Source organism: Fukomys damarensis, unplaced genomic scaffold (genome assembly GCF_012274545.1).
Source record: "Fukomys damarensis isolate Sample0158 unplaced genomic scaffold, DMR_v1.0_HiC HiC_scaffold_1, whole genome shotgun sequence".
In the NCBI taxonomy this organism is placed as follows: domain Eukaryota; kingdom Metazoa; phylum Chordata; class Mammalia; order Rodentia; family Bathyergidae; genus Fukomys; species Fukomys damarensis.
In genome coordinates this window covers 22,725,459-22,733,520 of record NW_022900913.1, presented here as the reverse complement: position 1 = coordinate 22,733,520, position 8,062 = coordinate 22,725,459, and positions in this window count along the sequence as shown.

The following is an 8,062-nucleotide window of genomic DNA, read 5'->3' as shown; positions in this document are numbered from 1 at the left end:
TTTCCAGGGAGAGGTATGTAGAAAATCAAAGTGACTTACTTTCTTGCACTGTCTCCTTGAATGCAGTGGTGCATATTTTGAGAAAGTAGGTCTTACATATTACTTAGTTGTTCTCCCCTGAGGCAAGATTCTACCTTCATGTCTAAGTACAATACCTGGCTATTCTCCAATTGAGTTTGCATCCTCACCAGGTGTAGTCTCCTAAAGTTACTATTTTTTAATTCTCCATAATATGAACACTAATTGAGATCTTTTATTAACTGCCTTGGCATTCCGTTCTGAATAGTTTATTATTCAGAATTATTCCTTTAAATAATATTCTTTAACAAATATTATAATCTTTGGTAACTTTTAAAAATTGGATTACTCTGATGAATAGCTCTATATGTCGGAAATTTTGATATTCATGTTTTCTATAAATTCTACTAGAGCATTGGGTTCTAAACAGTTGCTAAGTAGATTTTTGTTGAAATGATAGAGTATGGAGCCATTTGAAATTGAGCAGAATACATATATATATATATATATATATATATATATATATATATATATATATTATTTTCAAACACTTCACTAAACATGATGGCTTCTATACAGTTCATTTGTAATGAAATCCTAAGCTATAAAAGTTTATCTTGAGTATGTGATAAATACATCATTTCTTTCATTAATTCTGTGAAGCTGATCAGGAAAGATAATCTTAAAGTAATTTATATTTATTCCAATCTAATAATAACTATATAACATTTCTTTAAAGCAATGAGATTTTGCTTAAAGTTTATATATAAACATGGTATATGATTAAGTGTATCAAAGCACAATTCCATTAAAGCAAGAAACATGCATGCTTAGACATCCAGTTCAAAGCAAATGTGAATAGATAAATTCATGGTACATCAGAGATTTATGCTGCTTCTAAAAACTTTCCAATTTAAATATTATTAAATAATTATCACCCAAGAAAATCATGCCTTCTTGACAGTCAGTTTTTGAACATTAGTTAGCAACTTTGGTGGTAAATAAGTAATCTTTATTTCAAACCAAGATGAAAGAAATAAATTGGCAAAAAGTAATTTGTCCCAATTAAAACAAAAGTTAATTTTTACTTTTTGGCAATTCTTCTAAGAAAAAAGCCTATTATAAATTCTTGGGATAAAATTAGTGATAAGTCAAAATCATAAACTATTTTTGGAAAGGCATTGTGAAGACAACTGAAATAAATTAATTATTACATTATATAGAATAAAATATATGATCATCTGAGATTATGCATGTTTTAAGCGCATGTGTGTGACAGAGAGAGATAGAGGAAGAATTTTATATTTAAAATACATAAATTTATGAGTGGACTTTTACAAAAAATCATTAAGCTCAAAAAATTCACTTTAATTGGTTCAACTTTATAGAGATTTAGGCTTTTCCTTAATTAAACAGGGCTGAGACAGTCTTCAGTGTGATTTCTATTGAATTATTTTTAAAGAAATTCAAACCAACTTACTAAAACTGAATTACTGAGAATAGAAGAAAGACTCTTGAATCAAATGGGCATTTTGCCACGAAGCTCAAGTTTTCAATTAGGAAGCCCATGAATGGGTTATCAAGATGTACACTGAAATGTGAATTCCAAGGTTTTCAAGATTTAATCAAAATCAGGAGCAGCAGAGTCCACATGAAGGAACACAATCACAAATAAGGTTAAAACAAGCCTGTAAAGACGGGTGTTTCTTTTACTAACAGATTGCTGCAAAACCTTGAAATATGGGCAAACTTGTTTGGAAGTTTTCCACTTTAAACTTGGCTTCTATATAGGTTAGTGAAGTTTTGACTGTTCATTGGATCCTCATGCTGATCTTCTGAAAATGAGTACATCAGAACCATCCTAGAACTTCCAAGTGGAAACTCTCCAATGAGATTTAGGCATCTTTTTCGTTTGAACGATATGTCATGTGATTCTGATGTCCCTACACAGTTGAAAAGCTTGTAGTAAGCCCTTTTTCACATAAGCTGTATGTGTTCTGCTGGAGATATGCTCTAAGATAATAAATTCTGCCATTTCATGACCTAGGAAAAATCTCAGGTACATATTTAATTATTTTATATTATGCTAAATAAAACAGTATTATAAAAGTCTATAAGTTAATTAATTAAAAGTAATATTCTCTCGGCATCTAAAGGCTGAATACCTAAAATCGGTACCTAATTGTACAGTCAAGAGACAAGTAATCATCAATAACTTCCATCCTTCTCCACTCCAGCAATTATTTCAGTTGAAGCCGCATTACTTCTCACCAGGACTAGTGTTGGAGTTACCGAATTGGCATTCCTGTCTCCGTTCTCTTACTCTTCCAATGCATCCTACCTGCATATTCTTGTCAAAATTTCCCTAAGTAACATTTCTATTTCTGGTACAGTCTTGTTCAAATCTATGCCTACTAACTAAACCATAGTTGTTAGTTAAAGCTCCCAAACCAAGTCTGAATCTATGTATTTTCACTGTATCAACTCTCTACTCCTATATCTATAATGTTGCCCAGCAAAGCTAATTATCTCCAAAACCATTTCATGATTTTCTGTTTCTGTGTTTTGAAAAAATATCCTTGCTGCAATATATTTTTCTCTTATGAAATAAACTCTTTATTTCAAAAAAGGAGCTAGCTACCATAATATTTCTTTTCTTTGGCAATTAGTCTTTCATGAAGATGATGTCTTACAATAAGAAGCTGATTTTCTCTTTATGTCCCAAGTCTCACTGATATTATGTTCAAAACTGGTACTAATTTCTTTCATGCCCATGGAGTCAAAAGTAATCAGTATAGTTTTATACCAAAAGGCCAAATTAATTGCCAAATTAATTAATGTGGGGTATTTGAGAACTTGAGAACAAAACCAACCACTGCCATTAATAATTATCCAGATAAATATTTGAATATAGTCTGAATTAGTTAACTTGTTTTTATACATGGCAGCAGCTGCATTTACAATCCCTACTTAAAAACTGACTATTAAGCTCCCATTTTGTCTGCTAGTTTCCTAAAGACTGGAATAATTGTTTATTTTAAATATTTCTGTTAAAAAATTAAGTGCCAGATAGTCTCTGACAGAGTATAGAGAAAATTATCTGAAAAACTGGAAAGTTACACCATGCATTATGTGTATACTATAATATCCCTCAAAGAATGTAACTTTGATTTAAATAATGAAGTTATTCTTCTTTCAACAAATAAGTGATTCATGCTTTTGTAGAGAAAGCTTCAGCATTTGGAATTATCTTTGCTCATCGTTGGATGAAGATGCTCAAGAGAATTCTGTTTATTCTCAGTTGATATGGACTTCTTGGTTTGATTGAGAATAGAATAATACAGAAGTTACAGAAGGTAGCCAGATTACTGTTAGCAGTGAACTGGTACCTATGAGATTTCAAATCTGTACCTCAGTTGATGACTGGGATTTAAATCAGTTTTGCATTTCACAAAAATATCGTTCTCTATTAAAGAGAGTCTATATATGTATACATTTATGTATACATGCATATATATGTGTGTGCATATGTTAGAACACTTATAAAACAGAGAGTAAAATATTAATTCTATGGAAAGGGAACATTCTACTAACCCTATGAACTTGGGGGTTTGGGGTTCTGTGTTAATTTGTATTAATGTAAAGATAGTATCAGTTATACTTTTCTTAGTGAAAAAAGTTGATTACCTTTGTTATTTCACTAATAAAAAGGCTGAATAACAATTGATATGACCTTGGGGTCAAGGTGTGTGTTTTCTCTCCCAGCAGTGAAAGAAAAGCAAGTTGCACAGACCTGAAAAACAAGATGTATTGTACTATTAGCTTGTCTGGTGTGCTCTGTAGTTATCTTTGTCAGTCTTTCACAGAGCCTGTGTAAACCCAAACCTCTTGAAGTGTTTCATGGGATGTCAGGATGCTCTGAATATCCCGTGTGTGATCAAGGAAAATAACCATAATAGAAAACAAGAAAATTTGGAGTGTTTCAGAATGTAATCATGGTCTTTAAGGAAAATTGTTACTGTATGCAATAGGCTTTCAGGATTTCTACGCAACCTGTGCTTTCAGACCTGTCGGAAAAATAGATGTGCCCCAAATAATTCAAGAATGACCAGCCTGAAGGAAGTCATATGAGATCTTCCACTTTCAACCATAGCAGATTTCTCCATAAATTCATACGGTCCTGTTTAGATGCCGATCCTTTTGAAAATTCATACATCCCTCTGCTCCACGCCTTCACCAACAGCACCGGCTGCTGTAATGTTACAGAGATCAACACGGGAACCTTAACAGAAAAATGAAACAAACAAACAATAACGTGAAAAGATTTGAGAAGTTGGTGAGGCCTTAAAATATAATTATTTGGATCTCTTTGTTAGACTTATCTTTCCAGAAATAAAAATTCAATTGCATTTCCTGCTTTAAATGTTGAATTTTATTTGTTTTCTTATAAAGTGTTAACTTCTCATCCAACGTGGATTATCTCAGAAGCAAGAATTGAGCCGTTGTGGAGATGAAGGTTTTATTTTACTTGTACATTTTTCTGTATTGTTTGAATTTTTAACCATGTACAGTCATTTCTTTATGTCAACAGCAGTTACGTGAATGGCGATTTGTAAGTCATTTTCAATGTATTCTTTAGATTTTTTTTTTGTTCTAAAAGTGCTGAATGTTATTAAAAACAAAGAAACCCAAGAGTAATAATTCTAGAGGGAATTTTGAAGGAAAAAGGGCAAAAGGTGGAGGACGTTTGGAAGTGCTGGGAAGTACAATAAAGGAGCAAGTCAAACACCTACCGTATATTAGCTTTAAGATTTAATACTAATGCTAAAAATAATGTAATACAAAAGGGAGGAGAGATATGTAAAGTGAAGGTTGACATATTTGAAATAGAAGCATATGTTCCAATAATAAAAAGAATAATTTTATGGTCTTAAAAATTGAAACATAAAATTGTTGCATTCTAGTGCAATGATTTTTAATCTGAGAGCAAATTTTATCTTCTAGAGGCAATTGGCAATGCCTAGAGACATTTTTAATTATCCAATCTTGAAGGAAAATTACTTTAGTGGCATTCCTTCAGTAGTGACCAGGATATCTAATAAAACATGCCACGATACACAGATGACTCCTCTCAAAAACAATTATATACCTCAAAATGTCATTAGTGTTGATTCTGACAAAGCTGAATGTACAAAACAATATCAAGATCATTGGGAAAGATAACAAACAACCTTTCCTTTGATATAATTTTAAATATATTAGTATGTTTCTTACAATTTCCTCCATTATTTCCATATGTATTTTGCTGTTAACTGTTCAGTGTAGTCTAGAAATTAAAAAAAAAAAAAACCTATATCTGGATATGTAGGTTAAAAGACCTAATTTGAAGAAAGTCCTACAACGATTCAATATCATGATAAAAATGCATAAACAAACAAATTAAAACTAAATGGGCCTAGGAATTATCTTCTCACGATCTTTCAATTATCCTACTCAGTACCGAATCTTAGAAGATAAGCCTCCTATACGGATTACATGTAAATAGGAAAGTTTGAATTTCAAAAATTCACTTCCTAATACTTCTAGTTGTTCACATGTAATTGGAATAGAGTTGGATTCCTGGGTTTCACTGGCTGATTTGCTTTCATGCTCTGGCTATCAAACTATACATACACGAGTGTGTGCACAGGTCCACACACACAAACACCTCCCACACGCAATATATAAACCAACATATACAGTAAACATCCCATTCCCAATCTAGAAATAATATGAATTTATTCATAAGTATTGATTCTAGTGCAAACCTAAATATATTTATTATACATTAAATACTAAAATTATGGCCTTGGAAAGTGAAAATGGCATGCATGAGACATAATAAATGATAATCTTTTATTTTTAACCTAAGTAATTATTGAAATTTGATGTGTAAGGAAAAGCAAAGATTTACATATTTCATGCTACTTAATTGAAATAGAACTGAATTCTTAGAAAAGGAAGAAATGCTCACAAATTGGGCTGTAGTTACATAAAGCCACCAAAATACCAAAAGGAGTATGGTATTTGTGTAGCAAGGGGTAAATATATACCTGGTGTTCTTGACTCACCTTCTATTCCACCAACAAAAGTTGATGACAATGAGTGAACAAAAACTGTTCATTCTAAAGAGGGGCGACAAGCAAAGTGAAGCCACTACATAGGTTCATTAAAAAGTGATATAACTGGACTGGTGTCCCTCGCATTCTGTGCTTCCAAATGGCTTCTTAGATGCATTATTTCCTTTGTGGAGAATTAAGAGTAGAGTTGGCCATGGCTTCTACCTTCTTCTCCTTGACATATTTCTCTTGTTCTATGGCCCTGAAAGAAGGTGTAAACGAAATCACTTACACAAATTAGAAAATTTGGTTTCTCCTCTGGCTAACACAGGCTGAGCTACAGGGTGTCAATGATCCCTCAAACAATCCCACTAGTAGCCGAAACAGTTACTGGAAGAATATAATTTGTGGTGCAAGATGTTTCCAGAGTTGACCAACAGAGAAAGGAACGGTGGTTACTTTCATCAATAGAAACCTGAATGTGGGCTGTTCCTGTACCCAAGTCAGTGAATGGGGTGGGAGTGGGGACAGTCTGCACTGCATGTGGCTTGCTGCTATGAGGATGCATGAATGACCAAAGGGAAAAAGAGAATGGAAATAGCCCTCGCTAAGGACAAAGACTTTACCTCATTCATTTCTCCCTCTGTCGTATCTGGCTTTGAAAACTCCAGAAATCAGAAAGGCAAAAATAATATATAAAATTTAACTACTTTCTCACCAAAAATCCTGACACTATTGAGTAAGCCTGAGGGAGGGGAGAAAAGTGTACTCAGAGGAGAGGTTGGAGGTTATAGGCAGAATACAGATGAGACCAAAATCTTTAAATACTATGGAAAAAAATGACCCAAAACTCAAATTGTTCAAAAAATTCCTAGGGTATAAAGACAAGACAAAATTAGGCTGTAAATCAAGTTTTTTGTTTGATTCTTGCTGCAAGACTCTGTGTGTGTGAGTGAGTCTGTGTGTGTACATATGTATACATATGCTCTGGTAATTAAGTTAAAAGTTTAACTGACACCACAGATGCCGTGAAGAGAAAATCCAAAATGAGGCTTCAGACAAAAATATACCATTTAACACACTGCTGACAAGTCATCAGTGAACCACTCTCTGTGTTTCCTTACAAGTCAGAAGCTCTGAGTGCACCAGAAGAAAGTTGCAAAGACTAATGAAGACCCAAGGGCAATCGCTCTTTATTCCTAGGAGTCGTTGGAAGGGGACAGTGGGGAGCTCATGAACACAAGGAACCTATGGAAGGGAGGAAGATCAACGTCAAACTCCTACCAGGCCCAGAACACACAATGCTGTCCTGAAACACATCTCAAGCAGGAAATGTCCAGCTGCATTCTTCCTATCATAGATTTATGTACTAGCTTCGAAAGATATGAAAACACTGTGGGTTGAACACAGGAGGTTCTCATTCTGGAAGTTGTTGCTCATGCCCTCCCTTCCCTAGACTGATGATTTTCACATTTTAATTGAAGAAACAATTATCAAATTGAGTTTTTTTTTAACCATAGGCCAAGGAATAATTTTTCATAAAGTTGTGCGATGTAAATAATATACATGGAGGGCTGGGGATTTAGCTCCATGTTTCTGTCGCCTGCCTTGTATGCACAAGGACTTGAATTTGATCCGTGGTACAAAAAAATGCACAGATAATGTCATGAATTCTTTTGGTTCCAGAGAAGGAGGGAGGAAGGGGAGAGAGAGAAACACAGTGAGAGAGGGCCCTGCTGTCACAGGGTTTAATGTTCAATTAAAATAAATATGTAGTGGAAATATTTATTGAGATATTACTGATTAGTTATATAAAATATAAGAGTGGAAATAGTAATCTACACTGGCCAAATATAGTTTATCACTTATTTTTATAAATAAAGTTTTGGAGCACAATTTTCTACCGCTGCTTTCAAAACCCAGGGCAGAAATGAGTAGTTGTGACA